This window comes from Xenopus laevis, chromosome 5S (assembly GCF_017654675.1).
Source record: "Xenopus laevis strain J_2021 chromosome 5S, Xenopus_laevis_v10.1, whole genome shotgun sequence".
NCBI lineage: Eukaryota > Metazoa > Chordata > Amphibia > Anura > Pipidae > Xenopus > Xenopus laevis.
In genome coordinates, this window is record NC_054380.1 from 114,550,004 (window position 1) to 114,568,399 (window position 18,396).

At 39.8% G+C, this 18,396-nt stretch overlaps 1 protein-coding gene across 2 annotated transcripts in view; it reads left to right on the forward strand.

Annotated features, from left to right (window-relative positions):
• The first annotated feature begins 10,474 nt into the window (after window positions 1-10,474).
• Window positions 10,475-18,396, forward strand: part of LOC108718179 (kelch-like protein 24) — a 37,026-nt gene continuing 29,104 nt past the window's right edge. The window contains exon 1 of one of the 2 annotated variants that reach the window (XM_018265852.2): window positions 10,475-10,787. The gene's annotated coding sequence lies outside the window, so the exon portion shown is untranslated. The remainder of the gene's footprint in view (window positions 10,788-18,396) is intronic. The other variant, XM_018265851.2, reaches the window with a different exon arrangement.

The following is an 18,396-nucleotide window of genomic DNA, read 5'->3' on the forward strand; positions in this document are numbered from 1 at the left end:
GGCTAACATTGACTTCGGTAGGTTTTAGGTGGCGAACTAGGGAGTCGAAGTTTTTTTTAAAGAGACAGTACTTCGATTATCAAATGGTCGAATAGTCGAACGATTTTTAGTTCGAATTGTTCGATTCAAAGTCGTAGTCGAAGGTCGAAGAAGCCAATTCGATGGTCGAAGTAGCCAAAAAAAACATTTCGAAATTCGAAGGTCGAAGTAGCCAATTCGATGGTCGAAGTAGCCAAAACAAACATTCTAAATTCAAAGTTTTTTTTATTCTATTCCTTCACTCGAACGAAGTAAATGGGCCCCTATGTTTTTTTGTAAAGTATTATAAGAACCGTAGGGGGCCCATTTACTTAGTTCGAGCGAAGGAATAGAATAAAAAAAACGTTGAATTTAGAATGTTTGTTTTGGCTACTTCGACCATCGAATTGGCTACTTCGACCTTCGACTATGACTTCGAATTAAACGATTCAAAGTAAAAATCGTTTGACTATTCGACCATTTGATAGTCGAAGTACTGTCTGTTTAAAAAAAACTTCGACCCCCTAGTTCGCCACCTAAAACCTACAGAGGAAGGTCCCATAGGCTTTCTAAGTATTTTGTGGTCGAAGAAAAATTGTTCGATCGATGGATTAAAATCCTTCGAATCTAACGATTTGAAGGATTTAATCACATTGGGACCCTTTTGTCCAAAATGAACAATAGGTACCGGAAGTTACCATTTGGCAAATATGCTCCTAAAATTCTATACAGGTATGGGTCCTGTTATCTAGAATGCTCGGGACCCGGATAAAGGATCTTTTCATAATTTGGATCTTCATACTTTAAGGCTACTAGAAAATCTTTTAAATAATAAATAAACCCAATAGGCTGCTTTTGCTTCCAGTAGGAATGAATTATATCTTAGTTTGGATCAAGTACAAAGTACTGTTTTATTATTACAGAGAAAAAAGAAAATTATTTTTAAATATTTGGATTATTTGGATAAAACAGAGTCTATGGGAGACAGCCTTTCCGTAATTCAGAGCTTTCTGGATAACCGGTTTACAGATAACAGATCCTATATGGTACAAGTAAACAGAGAGCTCCATCTGGTACACTGTGGCAAGCTCTATAGTCATCCCTTTGATAGGTATGTTTGTACAGACTGGACAACCAGAAGTAGTTTATTTGAAATGAACACTCCTGTAACATAGTACGTGTAACGCTATTTTGGTTACTGTCCCTTTAAATAATAGCTTCCTTGGCAATTCAGGGGCCCTGAGTCCCTTTTGCAAGTCGAAAAGTACTGGGAACTAGGAATCACAGCGCAGTGCCTCCACCTAGGGAGCACTGAGGAACTTACCTCAGAGGAATCCCCTAGGAAATAATAAACACACACTTTGCGGATAACAATATTTAACTTTATATAAACTGTAAAGTAGTAACTAATACACAAGTCACGCCTGTATGGGAATATAAGGGACACCACCTAAATCCCTATTAGGTTTTAACTATCTGTTCAAACACAGTTCTTATAGTATCACAGTCCCACTTGTCTGGAAGGGTTAAAAGCACACAGTTCAAATTGCAATGTCCCTTTCCCCAGAGCTCTTATTCCCCTGGTAGCGCTACCTTTCCCCAGAGTACCTTTTCCCTTGGAAAATAGCAGCTTCCCACGTAGCAGGCAAAATTACACAAGGCCTGTCTTCCTGTGGCAAATCCTCTCTTCAAGGGATTTACTCAGCGCTTTCTCTCAGAGGCAGATCACATTGGAATCACAAATAACTCTTCTCCAGAATCACTCTCACCAATGGCACTTTCCTCCTCTGAAGCTTTAGCAGCATGGCAGGGTCAGACAGCCTCTTTCTGCACTCCTGCACACCTCACAGATCCAGCAGGGCCTACACACACAGCTTCACAGTCTGGCACACCCTCTCCTCCCAGGATGCACTGCGGTGTCCAGCCAATCAGGTCGCTCTCCAGCCTGTTACTGGGCTGAATGATGTCACAGACAGAAAAGCAGGGGAAGGATTTCTCTTCTCCCCTACATTCGTTAGCTTGAAAAAAGACACACGCCCATCATGTTCAACCTTTTAAGTCTAGATTTAACCTGCCTAACTGCTAGTTGAGCCAGAGGATCCAGCTCACTTCAGGCACGAAACGTGTTAGGCTTATATATGTCCTAATAAAGACTTTTTTAATTTCATAAAATACCAACTGCTTTACTACTGGATGACCTCGTTTTACTTTTATACTCTCTATGTTGATCCATAGGAAGTGAGTTTCAGGGAGTTTCAGTTATATTTCTAAAAACATTACTAGTTTTACACAGGTGAATCTGCAAGGGTTGCAAGCGATGTTCTTTACCTGCTCAGGGCCCTCTAAACCAGCCAGCCAATAGGCCTTCATTAACTGCTCGCTCATGGTTGACTGTGCTACAAGCAACTGAATGGTTTTTTTACGTTTTTATATGGGAAACTTTACAAGAAAATATCATTCATTTAATTGAGACCCACATGCCAGCTGATAAGATAAAACGTATGGACACTGGAAATTCCCCACCACCCAAACATCCTGATGAAGAACTTGACAATCGAACAAAGTCCCAGTGCGATGTAGAGTCTATAAGAGCTAATTGTAAAAGAGTAAGAGAGAAACAGCAAAAAGGAGAAAATAGAAATTGAAAGGAAAAGAAAAGAAAAGAAAGAGGAAAGGGGAGATACAGACGGATAAGGTTAAAGTGAACAAGAGATGAGAACAAAGTAAGGGAGGTTCTACGGACAAGATAACTGGGACAAGAAGAGAAAAGAAGATAATGTATGTAAGTGTGAATCTAGTCTAAGCTGTCCTGACAAGCTTCCAACGTTCCAGTCTGACACTGTCTAATAGTGACCCCTGGGTCCTTCCCAGTTTTGGGAAGGACCAAAACTGGACTAGCCCAGTAAAGCTCAGAGTATTCTGACAACAGGCACTTGCAGTGGGGAACAACATAGGGACCTATTTGTGCTGTGTAAAAAACAGTGACAATAAACACTAGACATCACCAGGCATAACTGTTTATTAAGTTGTGTATTCATTTTAAAAGATCACATACGGTATTTCTGCATAGACTCTCCCATAGACTCCATTTTAATGAAACAGATTAGATTTTTAAAACTAATTTTCTAACTCTATTTTCTCTGTAATAATAAAACAGTACCTTGTACTTGATCCCAACTAGGATATATTTAATAATTATTGGAAGCAAAACAATCCTATTGGGTTTAAATAATGTTTAAATTATTTTTTAGTAGACTTAGGACTTCGGACACCCTAGGTTCCAAGAATTCTGGGTAACTGGTCCTATACCTGCCTGATAAATATGCCGGGCCACTTAGGGCAATTGTGGCCAACTAATATCCTCCAAATGCTCTCCTACTGGCAATAAAGTGAATTTTCGGTGGTAAAATATATGCGTTGATTTGACTTTCCTAAATCGGCTGAAGTTTCACAGCAAGGTCGATACTTACACAGCAAGGTCGATATTACCATTGGTCCTAATGTAATAACAATAGTGATGGGCAAATCTGACCCGTTTTGCTACTCCGAGAATATGCAAAACAAAGAATGCATTGAAATCTGTGGGAAAAATGTTTCTTGTCACTAATTAACAATAATGACAAAAATTTTTTTTTTTAAAAAAATTGTCTTAAAAAAAATTGTCGTCAAAAAATGGACGCCGGCGTCAAAAACGAGACGCCGGCGCCGTTTTGCAAATTTTTCAGTGTTTCCCAAATTTCGCTGGAAATTTGCGAATTTTTCGGCGAAGCGAAACGGCGCAAATTCGCCCATCACTATGAAGGTCTGGTTACAAGTCTATGATTGCCCTTTTTAACATGATCATAATTTCATTATAAGCAACGTAACATAGAACATTGTTCAAATCAGCTTCAGCGTTTTCTCTTCTGTGCTCTTTAAACTCTTTCAGTCTCTGTGCAAGGAATTAGCTATTTAAATATCTCATTGTTCTTGGTCTATTTTTGGCTACTGCTATTTTTTTCTCATGACTGCTAGACTCCAAGCAAACATAAACCAACTTTTTAATAATATATTTCTGAAAGTTAATATGTTGTGATGCTGGATGGAAAACCCGGGTCTGGTAGATCAGCATGTGCGCTGGAGAGGGCCCTGCTACCCAGTGAGATGAGTGCCTTTCAGCAGCAGATTAAACCCAAAGGGCATTTTATTAGGGTTAAGGGTTTTTTTTATCAAAATCCGTATTTTCAGGATTTTCGGCCTAATTTCAGGGCAGACAACAGAAAATTCCAAATAGGATAGGAACCTCTCCCATTGATTTACATAAAACCTCGGCAGGTCTGAGATGGTCGGTTTTTGGTTTTGGACGTTTTGCACCCTCAGTGTTTAATAAATATCGAAGAATTCAGGGGGTTTTTTCCACTAAAAATTCAAATTTTATATTAAAAAAACTCGCATTTTTCGAGTTTTTGGCATTCAGACTTTAATAAATAAATAAATAAATAACCCCCCAAGAGTAAAGGATGTTATTGTTGCACATTTGCATGGCTGACTTACATAACTACATTTAGGGGCAGATGTATCAAGGGTCGAATTTCGAGGGGTTAAATCCCTCGAAATTCGACTGGGGAATAGAATCGAATAGGGAATTCGGGCGAATTTACGCGCTGGCGAATAGTCGAATGGGCGAATATTCGCCCGGCGAATAGTCGCACGATCGAATATTTGATCGAAGGATTTTCATTCGATCGAATGATCAATCGAATGATTCGATCAAAAACGTAGAAAAGAAGCCTATGGGACTTCCCCATAGGCTTTTAAAGCCATTCGGTAGGTTTAATCTGGCGAAGTAGGCAGTCGAATGATTTTTAAAAGAGACAGTACTTCGACTATCGAATGGGCGAATAGTCGCAGCGTTTTTTCGCTCGATCTATTCAAATCATTCTACTAAGGCAAATTTACGCCAATTCGATAGTCGAGGAGCACAAAAAACGACTCGAAATTCGAGTTTTTTTCGCTCTATTCATTCACCCAAGCTTGGTGAATGTGTCCCTTATTATGTATGAGTTAAACAATATGAAAAATGCTATTTTTTATGCTATTTTTTCCCATTTTTTCTACATTAAAGCGTTACTGCATTGCTTACCCACATATTGAGAATGCTCTTGCTGTGTTACAGATCACCAATTATTACATTTGATAAAAATATGTGCATCAACAGTGGATAATTTGCCATTGTGTGTCGTACCCTCTAGTGGCAGAAGAGCAACATACAGACTGAATTTTATTAAAACTATCCTGTGACTAGAACTTCCCTGAAGCCTATTGCAAAGCCTGTCTGGGGTTTATTGGCTTTGTACAATATCAATTATTTTACTCATTCATTGTAACTGCAGTTGAAGTTACTTTACTCATTATTGCCAAGAATGAAAGATTTAAGGGGTGGTTCACCTTTAAGTTAACGTTTAGTATGTTATAGAATGGCCAATTCTAACCAACTTTTCAGTATTTATTTTTTATTATTTATTTTTACTTAATTTCCTCCTTTCCAGCTTTCAAATGGGGGGTCACTAACCCCAAAAAAACTGCATCTCGGCATCTCAGACCTGCCGAGGTTGTATATAAGTCAATGGGGCAGATTTACTAAAGGGCGAAGTGGCTAACAGTAGCGTCAATTCATTGCATTGCAATTCATGTAGGCCAGAAACATTTCGGCCCTCTGTAACACAGAAGTTGGACAGCACTGCCCTAAGTAGTTGTTATGATCTGTATGTTGAGAAGGCATCAGTGCGCCAGCGCCGAGGACCTGATGCTGGCACGCGTCCGGACACCAGCACTGGATAGACTCCAGGAGCCAACGCACTTTAAGTTAGGGACAGATCTCCCAGAGTGCCTTACAGTGTTAGAGAAATGTAATAGTTGGGTTGAAATAGTTGGTGGCTTGCAGGTCAAACTTCCTGTATTGGTGACATCACTGCCCAGTCCTGTCCCCTCTGTTATTGTATATATCATGTCCCTGACTATCTCTGACATTACTAAAAACAGTCGTGCAGATCTAAAAAATATTTAGGTTCAGGTTGGGTTGGATGTGGGTTGGGAGGTGGCAGGTTAGGGTTGGCTCAGGAATTTCTTGATCCACACATCGCTAACATAAGCATAAGGATGGTGTTTGAAACAGAACCATTGGGATTGGAGCCATCTCTGTTAATGATACATTATATTTGTTAAATGCATGATTTTCCTTTATTTAATTAATTACTACTTTGGAATTGATATGAACAGAAGCAGAAGAGACTACAGGAACAATTGAGGATATCAACAATCTCTACAGATCAGGACTGCATCCATAGCAATTGGGAGGAAAGCTAAGGCAAATCTAGTCAAAATACAATATTAATGAGCCTAACATAAGAGCACCATAGGAAATAAAAATAACTGATTAAAACTAGTAAAACCTGACACTTTATGTAAATAGGACCAACTAAGCCTCCAGGCACATCACAACAATTATCGAGGAAAGGTTTAAAAACTGGGAGTTTTTGGTGATCCACTATCTTCTTCTGGTCTTCCAGACTTTCCAGGTTGGGCTCAGGTGATAATATGCACAATACAGAACCTTTTACCCACGATTCTATACTGCACCCTCCTAGAACTGGCCCCAGGGGCACCTATCTGTGAAGCCAGATAATATCACTTAGGGGTTATTAATTAAAGTCTGAATGTCAAAATGTTATGTTTTTACTATAAAATCAGATTTTTAGGGGGGGAAACTAATTTTTTGAGATTTATTATACCCCGAGGATGGAAAAAATCTGAATCCGAAAATCCGGCATCTCAGACCTGCTGAGGGAGAGGTCCCTGTCCTATTTGGAAGTTTCTGTGATCTGTGCGGAAATTAGCCTGAACAATCCACTTATTTCAGAGTGAATTTTGGGTAAAAATCCCAAAAATGATGGTTTATCTGGAAGAAGCCCAAAAAAATCGAGCAATTTGGGGGGAAAACTCCGAACAAATCGGATGATTTGGATTTTCACTCGATTTTATCGAGTTTGTCCTCCGATCCAATTAAATCGTGATTTTTTTTAAATGAATAAATAAGGTCAAATCGTGGATTCTACTTTGCACTGACCTTTTTTATTTGAATACTCAGAAAAATTTTGAATTTGATAAATAAGGCCCTTCGTAAAGGTTTCAGTCTTGTAACCCTTCAGCATCCAAAGAGGCCTGGTAGGTGTCCAGATGTAGGCTCCAGTTAACAGGAGCAGTTGCAGTTTTAGCAATAGCAAGAAGAGCTGTCTGGAAAGAGTAACCTAACTAGTAAAGTCACTTAGCATTTCTTAAACCTACAAATCATGTAAGGTATAATGACTGCCTTATATGACTGGATTAGTGGAAGATTTACAGTATCTAACAGTGCCACGCATTCTCTCTTCTAACAAACTGTAGTCAAGTCTTTCAGCCACTGCTGTACTTGTTTCACTTTGATGGATTCTGTACAACAATCATTATTATGCATGCAATCATTATTTGCTCTCAATACAGCAGTCACCAACTCCTGCATTGCAAAGGGACCCGATATGTGATATTCCTGTTAATGTCCTTGTGACCCAGAAAGAGAAAGTATTTTAAAAGTATTTTAAAAAAAAACCCAAAAAACAGAATTTACGCTATAGAGGCCTGAGGCTCATATATTTTAGGGGTGATGTAGTTGTACATCCTCATTGTCAAATGCTCCCCTAAATGTATAAATTGGCAGAGCTCTGTGGAATTTTTTTTCTTGTGTATGTCTACCATTCGTTTTTATCCCCTAGCATGCAAAAGCTGATATAATAGGCATAAGCAAGTCAGGATTGATTCACCTGGGCTCATGCCCCTGTCAAGGGAAGACCCATGTTCATAACACGGCGACATAACATAACAAGCACCTCAGAGTATTGTTTCACTACAACTCCCAGTATCCCTTCTGCATTCAGCTGTTGTTAGCTGCTGGAGTTGTAATCCAATGGCACAGCTGGTGGTAGCAGCCACTAAAAATAATGCTTGATGCCAATATTATATCAATAGGTCGGGGAAAAGCTAAAAAGAAAGGCATTTTGATATAAACCTAAGTACCAAAGGTAGAGCATCTGCGGCTTAACGCAAAAACCCTAGAGTTCTGGTGAGATTTTTGGGTGCGGCTATATGTGGGTCTTCAGGCAGGTGTTACCAATATTTCTAATCTTATGTGATCTTTATTTTACTCCATTAAATACTTTTAAATGTTTTTTTGCCCTTCCCACTTCTGATGATGTCACTTCAAGTTCACTTCAACACAGGGTTGCCGGGTTGGCAGTTTTCCAGCCAAATTGGGCTACTAATTTAAAGTCCAGGGGGCAAATTCATTAAGCAGCGAAAATGCGCTAGCGATGCCTTCGCCACACTCCGCCACACTTCGCCAGGCGTAGTTTCGCCAGTGCTACGCAAATTCACTAAAATGCAAAGTTGCGCTCAGGGAGGCGAACAGTAGCGAAGTTGCACTAGCATTAATTCGTCAAGCAAAGCGAAGTTGCGCTAGCGATGCCTAATTTGCATACGCGCGCCAAGTTAAAGTACAATGGACGTATGTGTAGCACCAAATACATTACACTACACAAGCCTGGGAAAGCTTCAGAAAATAAAATACAGTTGTTATTTTGCCCTATACATGTGCCCACTGTATAGTTTAGGTGCCATATGTTAGGAAATGTAGGGGGGAAGGAGGGTACCCCCAAAAAATGTATATCTTTTTCAGCCTATCACCCTTTCAACTTTTTTTGAAGCAAGCCCTATCTACTCTATTGCACTTCACCTGGTCTGAGGTAAGTCTGGCGCAAGAGTTAACGTTCATGAAAATCCGCAAGTTAGTGAATTAGCGTAGTTACGTCCCTTCGCCATAGCGCAACTTCGTCTGGCGTAAGGGTGCGAAGTAGCACTAGAGTAGGTCCACTTCGCTAGGGAATTTACGCCAGCACCCGCTAGTAAATCGGCGAAGTAAAGAAATTACGTCATGCTGGCGAATTTGTGCTAGCGTTAGCCACTTCGCGCTTTAGTGAATTTGCCCCCAGGTGGGTTTTGAAAGTACATGTATGTGGGGCAGGTTGACTATTCCTGATGTATTTATCCTCCCACCCACCATATAGGGATAGAGTCCCAACAGCCTTTCATTTTCAGGGGGTCCATGTCCTCTAAGTCCCAGAATCTAAGCCTGGACACAATATCACAACTGTCACGTTTTCAGCTGGACAGTCTTGCTTTTGACATCTTAACCTGCAGTCCTGCATTTGTACTGAAATATCAGGACTTTCTCTGCACTGAACAGCCAGAAAAAGATACAAAGTTTCAAAGTTAATTGGGTTTTGGCAGAGAGTCCAGAACAGCCACAAGGTGCAACTAAGATACTTTTGTAACAATTTTGAGATAAGCAAATAAGTAATGGTAACAATCAAGATAAACAGGAGAACTTAGACTCACAGCTTAAAGGGCAATTCACCTTCATTATCAAAACTGTAATAACTGAAAAAAAGAAAAAATATGCTTAGACTTTTTATAACCTGGTAATTAGGGGGTGTGGCCACAGAAATGGGCATGGTCAAAAGAAATCGCTGCTTGCACCTCTTTTTATTTCCAAAATTAGGGAGGTATGCAATATAATCAGTAATAGTTCATGGACTTTAATGAAACAGCACCTCTTGTGGCTAATGGTGGCCATACACGGGCAGATAAAGCTGCAGATATCGGTCGTTTGGACCGATTTGACAGCTTATCTGCCCGTGTATGGGGGCTTCCGACGGGTCTTCCCGATCGATATCTGGCCACGATATCGATCAGGAAGGTTGGATTTTTACCCGACCGACCCTTCGGAGCCGCTTGGCCCATCGTAATTCGATCGTTCAGCCATACGGCCGAACGTTCGAATTACCCCTGATATAGCCATGCAGTTTAGTGGCATATCGGGAAAGATCCGCTCGTTTGGCGATGTCGCCAAACGAGCGGATCTTGGAGTCTATGGCCACCTTAAGGTATAAGGGGGGGAACTCCATGGACTATTTTAGAGCGATCACCCGCATTGTGCAAAAAAACGCAGGCGTCAAATCGGATGCGGCGGATGGTGTTGCAGCGTTGATCCGGCTGCATCTGCATCTGACAGTCATGTCAAGTCTGATCAACGCTGCGACACCATCCGACAATGCATTCACTTACTTTATTCATCCGATTTGACGCCTGCGGTTTTGCACAGCGCGTCGGATCGCTCTAGAATCGTCCGTGGAGTTCCTCCCTAAGAAGACATAATGGTTTAATTGCTGGCCTCGTATAATTTATTGATAAAGGGTGTAATATTCCTTTAAGAATAACCCCCACCTCCAGAAAGGAACACGAGACAAGGGCTGTCCCTGTCTATGAAAGATCAGAGCCTCAGGGCTGACAAACAAGTAGCACCACACATATACTGCTTATGGACGCTCACAAACGAGTCTCTGGCTGAAACAAGGTGGTGACTTGTGACATCAGTGCCTTAAAAACTACACTTCCCAAAATTCCTCAGCAGCTCGCTCATTGGCTGCTGCAAGGTAACGTCATCTGTTTTGGATCTGCAGAGTCATGTGCTCCCCTGTCTTTGTTTTCAAGTAGAGAAGAGTGTGCAGGGCTAAGTTTAGCATCACATTGGGTCCTGGCCTGCAGCTTTAAGATTCAACTTGATCCTGGCTCTCTGTAGTGGATCACTGTCACTTCTCAGCCACTGTCCAGGAGAAAAGGGCGGCCTGCAGCTATTCTAGGTGAGTAGATCATTAATTAGAGTAGATCATTATTTATATGTATGTACTCACATTTTATTTATCATAGAATGTATGTATAAATCTGCTCCGTGTACTTTACTGAAAGGCAGGATTTAATGGCTTGACTTTCAGGTTTTAGAACCAGTCGCTCACCATTAGTGCTAAACTTTAACTCCCACAACCCATGGTCACCTACGAGGAGCTGGGAGTTCTAGTTCAACAACTGAAGAGTGTCTGGTTCTAAATATAACTTAATCTAATCTAATAGGTTAAGATTTTGCCGTTGAGGATTTTGTGAAGGATTATAATGATTAATAATGATGATTGATTTTTGTAAGAAACTGTGGGTAAATTTCCTGCTACTGTGCACTTTGTTTTTTGTCTGGATAGCAACTAGGGTTGCCACCTGGCCGGTAATTTACCGGCCTGGCTTGTAAAAATGATGGCTGATCCCAATGTTATTAATAGGGAAAAAAGATAAATATATAGGAAGGCAACCCTAATGGCAATCTGAACACTGTATTGCACATGGAGGTGGCACATGGGGGCTAAAACTGTCTTCTCATGGCAGAAACAGTAACATTCTATGTAAGGAATAAAGATAAAGAAAGAAAATGATTCCTGCAAAGTCTCTTTGTTCTGATTTATATTCACTTGACCATAAACTTATATGCTCCATGGAAGAAAGTCAGTGTCAGGCTCCTCTCAAAAAACTCGTTTCCCGTTGAGGAACAAATCGCCTGCAGCGAGGCACTTAATGCGACTGTGAAGCAGATCACCTTTCCTCCCTCACCTGCTAACGTCTGTACTGAAGAAAACCGCTGCGCACAGAAAGGAGACACTGCCATAGAGAATCACGTGAGCCGGCTCACATTGTTTATGTTCTCTGTTCTCCTTTGCGTGCATCACAGCCAGAGGGAACTGTTTCGTAACTCTAGGTAGGGTCGGTTATTCTTAAAGGTACATTTGCATCTATGTTTTTAAAGGGGAGCTATAGTGATGACAATTTAATATAAGCTTCAGCATACTGAAATAAGTTTTCTAAATATAATTAATTAAAAATGCTGTACCTTTTCTGAAATAATCAAGTTGATCTTCACTGTCCCACTCTCAGCATCTGTTTCTCTTTATTCTCTCTTCATGCAGGAGTTGGGTTTCAGATATTCTTTTTTACTATCCCTATTGATGGCATGCTCATTAACCCTGTCAACTCAGCACGCTGTCTGGGGTTAATCTCTGACTCCTCTTTCTCTCCTTCTCTGATCATATTAACACCACTGTCCAAACCTGTCACTTTTTCTTGCGCAATATTGCCAAAATCCGTCCCTTCCTCTCACCTGATACGTCCAAGATAGGTGGGGGTATAGGCAGGGGGTCGGAGGGGGTAAGGAGGGGTTGGCATCCAATTTGGCCGCACCAGGAACCAATTTGGTGCGCCGGCGTCCAATTCGTCGTGCAGCGTTAATTGTTCGTTGGTCCAGTCCAGGACTGTCCGTGGCCCAGTTCTGGGCTGCGGCCCGGCGGTTGGGGACCCCTAACCTACAGCACTTTAATACCACTCCGAATTGTGTCTGTTTGTTACCCTCCCATTTAGACCATAAGCCCTACGAGGTAGGGTCCTCCAACCTTTTGTCTCCTTGACACTAAGCACTTAATCTGTCTTGTAATTATATTTTATATTTACGTGAATTGTATTTTTAATAATGCACTTATTGTTACTTTTTATTTCAATGACCCCTTGTTTGTTACCTCTAATTTATGGTTTTGCTGTACAGTGATTTGCCCTCAAGGAGCGCTATACAAATAAAAATATACATACATACATACATATTCATTGACAGTTAGATCCAATATATCTTATAGGGGGTCTCCTTTTGCCTAGAGCTCACTCTATTAAAATCACCAGACATCCCAGGATTTTGTTACATTTTGTTTGTACTGGAATCAGTTATTCGAGTGAACTCATTCAAGTTGGCCATGCATGTGGAGATCCATGTATTTTGGGACCTTGAGTCAAATATTGACTGCCAACGATATAGCGACCTGTCTCATATATTTCTGGCTATAGATATAGGTTAAGCATGTAGTTCCAATTTCCCCATGAGTTGGCCTATAAGTTGCAGAGTCAGTCTGATGGGGCGAGTTGGCAACTTTATTGACCCATGTATTACCATCTTTAGAGTTTCATGCAAATAATACAAAAATAACTGCAGTACTACTGTTCCAACTGTATGGTCCGTTAAATCTTGTTCCTACAGAAATATTTCTGTGTAGGGATATGGCTGCCCACATGACCTGAAAGTTTGTGAGCTAATGCCCATTTTAATTTACTATTTGTTATATTGAAATTCCAGGTGCTGTATGGTGTGCAGATGCACAAACATTTTCCACAATCTTGATTGTAAAGGAATTTAAGGGTTAATGTAACAGGCATACAGTTTACAGAAGAACGAGTAAACAATCAGATGCTTTCAGGCTCCTGAGCGGTGAATGTTGACAGCAGATCTGGTTACTAAAACCAAAGTAATCTTAGATTTGTACCCTCTAAGTTCTTTGTGCCAATTGTCAACCATCATTTTTATAAAGTCCCCTATCCAATTCTGTTCTACTGTTAGACTGCATGATGTAGATGGATCCAGGTCCCATACAAGTTCCAAAGTGCAATGACTAGGCTGCTAAGTCAGGTTTAAATTACCTCTAAAATTAAAGTCCATCACTGGCTGAATTAAACATTTGCAGGACCAGCTATAGCAATATCATACCTTTAGTCCAATGCTAGCAAGTAAGGCCAGGGTCACATTTGTTTGTCTGTTTTGGTCTTATGGTTTTTAATTTGAAATAAAAGATGTAGACGTGTGAGAGTATCTGCTCTTGCTAGGGTGAGGAACAACCTTCTCTTGCAGAGTATCTCACAGCTTTTTAGTAGTAGGAGACACACCAGGGGCATGTAAGGTAAATGCAAGAGGTGACAGCTGAGGTCCTGGCTAGGCTTGTTGCATTAGGCTGAATATAATACTGACTTCTATAGCTGCCTGCCTCTTTATCTGGCTCATCTCCAGCACTGGCCTATGGCCAACAGAAGAGGCTGGCATTCCTCTAGCAACAACAGTGTCACTAAGGAAACATCTGCAGTGCTCAAAAGAAAATGTCTTAAGTAAAACTCTGTGTTCCCTTCAAGGTAATTTTTGGAGACTTTGATTGTGGCAAGAAAATCACCCCTTTGGTCCTGCACCATGTAGAAGTGGCCAATAATGGGAGCATCAGATATCTTTAGGGGTAAAGAAAAGGAATGGATGTAAAGTGTGATTTAGTATCAAATGCCCTAATCGTTTGAATCCCATTCCAAATAAACATGCTACTACTTTAAAGCCATGCTATTTCAAAGCAACAAACCAATTTTATTTAATTTTATTTAGTTCTAAATCCAACTTGAAAGCATGAGAGAGTGTTGGTTAGGCCTTTGTTGTCCCTTTGGATTTAGCCTGTCATGGCAGGATTAAACTTGCACCTCCACTTCTTTTATTATAATGAATGTTTATTTATCTGGTGAGTTATACTTAATGGACTATTTCCAAGTATTAAAAACATACCTGAAGGAGAGACTATCATCACAAAGACGTTAAGGATTATTAAAGGTACAAAAAGCTGCAGCCATTGTATTTGCTCACATAGAGCTGCTGTAGGTTATTTTCACTACGGTAAAGTTTATTCCATCCCACTCAGCCCTTGTCTGTTTCCAGTGTCGGACTGGCCCATCGGGATACCAGGAAAACTCCCGGTGGGCTCTCATGCTTCGAACCTTTTGGCCTATTTCATGGTCTTTCTCTATTTCTTTATGGGAATAAAGAGACTTAAAGGAGAAGGAAAGCTACTGAAGCAGTTCATTGCCAATTCGATTAGCCACAATAGTGCAAGCTATAACACTTTATTTATTCTGCAAAACACTTTACCATACTTGAGTAAACAGCTCTTGAATTGTTCTCTGTTTGTTTAGGATAGCAACTGCCATATTGGCTTGGTGTGACATCACTTCCTGCCTGAGTCTCTCCCTGTCACTAATAGCTATGGGCTCAGATTACAGCAGGGAGGGGGAGAGGCGCAAACTGAGCATGCTCAAGGCTGTGCCTTGGAGGTTTAAGCTGAAAACAGGAAGTCTAATACAGAAGCCCATGTGTACACAATAGAAGGAAAGAGACTCTGCAGCATTACTTTGAGGGTTTATTGGTGTATTTATATAGACCTTTCTAATAAAGCTAACTTAATTTTAGCCTTTCCTTCTCCTTTAATAATGTAAAAATAGAGTATAGTATAGTATGTAGAGAAAAGAGACTAGGGGGGCCATACCCTAACATTGATGATCAGTAGGTTTAAAGTGGCGAAGTTGGTAGTCGAAGTTTTTTTTAAAGAGACAGTACTTCCACTATCGAATGGTCAGATAGTCGAACGATTTTTCGTTCGATTCAAAGCCGTAGTAGAAGGTTGAAATAGCCTAGTCGATGGCTGAAGTACGCAAAAATTTTTTCGAAATTCAAAGTTTTTTTACTTCAAATCCTTCACTCGAGCTTAGTAAATGTGCCCCTAGGAGAATAAAGAGGTTGAGTGGAAGAGTAGGTATAATAGTTTGGAAAGTGGGCCCTCAGCCTATGGTTTTCTTGTGGGCCCCTGGTATCCCAGTTCGACACTCTCTGTTTCTGCTTATTTATACATTGATATTTGTAATATACAGTAGTTATCTTAAATAAAACATTTTTCTTTTTGTATTTGAATGCAGATACGGTATGCAGTGTTTTTTCTGGTTATTAATAGGCTCTTCCTTTTCTAGAGGTTCTAGAGTTCCAAAGTGTTTTGCTTTGAAAACATATGTGGATTTCATTACTTCAATTATATGTATTAGTTTAAAAAACCTGCAAAAAAACGTATATTACATTAAGACCACAATACAATTTCTTGATGACGGAGAAGAATTCAAAGTTATAGCATGTACAGTACTTAGAGATGACTGTTTTGCTTTGCTGGCATTGTGTGTTGCACAGTCTGACTTGGCTTTGTTTCTGCATACGTTGTTTACATCTGCTGCGTTGGCCTTTGTTGCCTTCTCGGGCCCTGCCAAAAGGAAAACTGATCTGGCTGCTTTTAGAACTGGAGTGTGCAGAGTTTGCAGAGGAAAAAATGAGGCAGCCCAGTTCAGAAAGTCACCCTGAAGGGGAAATATGTGCTCATTCTCTTTCTCTAATAACCAATAACTGTTGCTAGGCCTCTTGTTTCTCTTTGTACATGTACTGCTCCCATGGCAATGTCTGTCAAAATAATCTGTACAAAAGAGTGTCAGGAAGACGAGGGCTTCAGTTAATCTGATTTTGGGGAACAATCGGAACAGTACCTAGCAACAAAATCATGTCTTCTCCTATCTATCTGTCTCCTCTAGTGATGCTTTAAGTTGTCTTCCATTAATAGCATTGGCACTTCAGTCTGACGTCTTTCTGTTGTCCACGCAAAAATGTACTAATGGCAGTTGTACACTTCTTAAAAACAGAATATAAATCAAATTGAAATATATTTACTATTATAGATTTTAAAGGGGTTGTTAACCTCTGAGTTACCTTTTAGTATGATGTAGAGGGTGATATTGCAAGACAATTTGCAATGGGTTTTCATTTTTTATTTTTTGTGGTTTTTATTCAGCAGCTATCCAGCTTGCAATTTCAGGTTGCTAGGATCCACATTACCCCAGCAACCATGCATGGATTTGAATAAGAGACTGGAATACGAATTGGAGAGGGCCTAAAAAGAAATAGGAGTAATAAAAAGTAGCGATAACAATAAGGGCAGATTTATCAAGGGTCGAATTTTGAAGTGATAAATACTTCGAAATTCCATCGAATGGCTTTACTTCGAATATCGAATTTGAAGTTTGTTACACCTTATTTGATCATTTTGCGGTCTAAGTAAAATCGATCGAACGATTTTTCTTTGACTTCAAAAAACTTAGAAAAATGCTCTAGAAGGTCCCCATAGGCTAACATAGCACTTCGGCAGGTTTAATTTGGCGAAGTATTGAAGTCGAAGTTTTTTAAAGAGACAGTACTCCGATTATTGAATGGTCGGATATTCAAAGTATTTTTACTTTGAGACAAAGTCGTAGTAGCCTATTCGATGGTCGAAGTATCCAAAAAATTACTTTGAATTTAGAATTTTTTTACTTTGAAAATTCCCTCGAATTCACTTTGACCCTTGATAAATCTGCCCCTATGTGTTTAGCTTTACAGAGCATTTGTTTTAAGATGGGGTCAGTGGCCGCCATTTGAAAGCTGAAAAGACTCTGAAGATAATTCAAAAGACTCTGAAAGTAATATAAAAAATATATAATGAAGACCAACTGAAAGGTTACTTAGAATTAGCCATTCTATAACATACGAAGTTTTAACTTAAAGGTGAACCACCCCTTTAATAAAGGGAAGTTTTCCTTTATACTAGCCATATGCCTACTGTAGTCATCTAATTTGTCAAAAGGGCCAAATCAAAAAGCCTAACCACCCTGACAAAATCTACAAGTTACTCGTGTGACCATGATCCCAGTGAAGTTTGCTATTCCCAAACCCTATCATAGCCTCCACGTTGCCATCTGTGTTATCTGAATTGACACCATTACAGCCACCATCTTTCTACAGAAGAATTCAAGGAATAAAGACCTTACTAACTGCCAGTATTGACTGTATTGCTGTAGAAAACCAGGGTCAGTGGGCTAGTGCCGGCCAATAAATCCGAAGAAAATATATACATGAGACTTTAGGGGTCATTTATGACAACAAGTGCAGTTAAAGGGATTGTTCACCTTTTAGGTTAACTTTTATAATGTAAAGAATGATTTTCTAAGACAATTTGCAATTGGTTTTCATTTTAGTTAGTTAGCAAAACATGTACATACCTCCCAACATTTTGGAAGTAAAAAGAGGGACAAAATTTTTTTTCCCGCACGTAGCGCAGCAATTTTTTGACCACACCCCTTTCTGTGGCCACACCCCCTAATTACCATGTTTGTTTTACAAAATTTTGGCAGGTTATGAAAATATTTCTCCTTATCTAAACTGTGTTTTTGTGTCTCAAAATTGTTACAAAGTATCTTATTTGCACCTGTTACCTGTTCTGGGCTCTCTGCTAAAAGCCAATTAAAGGAAAACTATACCCCCCAAACAATGTAGGTCTCTATTAAAAGATACTGAGTAAAACAGCCCATGTGTAAAACCCTGCTTCATGTAAATGAACCATTATCATAATAATATACTTTTTTAGTAGTATGTGCCATTGGGTAATCATAAATAGAAAATTGCCATTTTAAAAAATAAGGGCCGCCCCCTGAGATCGTAAGATTCACTGTACACACATACAAACCACATGTAAGGTCACATGATCCAATTAACAGACAGAGTTCTGCCTTTTGCTTCCTCACTTCTTCCTGTTACAGTTAGTGTTGTAGTATTTCTGGTCAGGTGATCTCTGAGGCAGCACAGATAGAGTCACGAAATGGTGGTTCAAGGCAAGAGATGTAAAAGGGCAATATTTATGTAAATATATATTCCAGTTTGGTAAAATTCTTTAATATGTCATTCAA